Source organism: Elephantulus edwardii, unplaced genomic scaffold (assembly GCF_000299155.1).
Source record: "Elephantulus edwardii isolate Elephantulus edwardi_28Jun2011 unplaced genomic scaffold, EleEdw1.0 scaffold00019, whole genome shotgun sequence".
NCBI classification, from domain to species: domain Eukaryota; kingdom Metazoa; phylum Chordata; class Mammalia; order Macroscelidea; family Macroscelididae; genus Elephantulus; species Elephantulus edwardii.
The window spans coordinates 211575-212410 of record NW_006399769.1 but is presented as its reverse complement, the minus strand read 5'-3'; positions in this window follow the sequence as shown (position 1 = coordinate 212410).

The window sequence follows — 836 nt, the reverse complement described above, 5'->3', positions numbered from 1 at the left end:
AGGCCAATGTTGAGTTAATTTGTTTACTAACTTCTTTATTAAAATGTGTTTGTTTATTGTTATTGATCAATTGGTTGTTAGTTGACTCATGAAATGAACTTCACTTGCATGCTTGAAAGATGTAAAACAATATTTTTCATGGTCTAAAGTGTTATATTAGTTTGTATTACAACAATAAGCTTGAATGGGTTTATGGTTTGTTTTGTTTTTTTTAATTTTGTTTCACGTTTTCATTAATTTTCTTCAAGAGCACCTACAATGGTCCATTTTATACTAGCAAGCCATTGTAGTTCACACAGTTCTTCATTCACATCATATTTTATACAACTATTCTCACGAAGTATATTTTATAAAATTAATCTCCATTGGATCTTGCCCATATGTAATTTATTGCCTCTAAGAACCCACTGCAATATCAGCTGTGAGTTGGTTCCAAGTGAATGCCATCTATTTGGGACCAAATCATAGCTGACCTTCAAGTGGGTTTTAGAGGCTTTAAATCATGCAGGAGGAGATTGCTCATCCTTCTCCAAGCATGTGTTTAAATATAAACACCCACATCAGGAGCTCTGAGGAGGAAGTGGCTTCAGGTCTGGAGGAAGACTCTTCAACCACCTGTATTATGCAGAGGACATAACCCTGCTTACCAAAACAGAATAGGATTGAGGCATTTGCTGCAGAAGGTAAAAAAATGCAGCCTTCAATATGGATTGAAGCTTAGCATCAAGAAAACAAGGATTCTCACCATTGGACTGATTGGCAGCATCATGATAGACAGTGAAGAGATTGAGATCCTTTTTTTTTCTTTTTTAATTTATTATTAATTTCAATGAAAA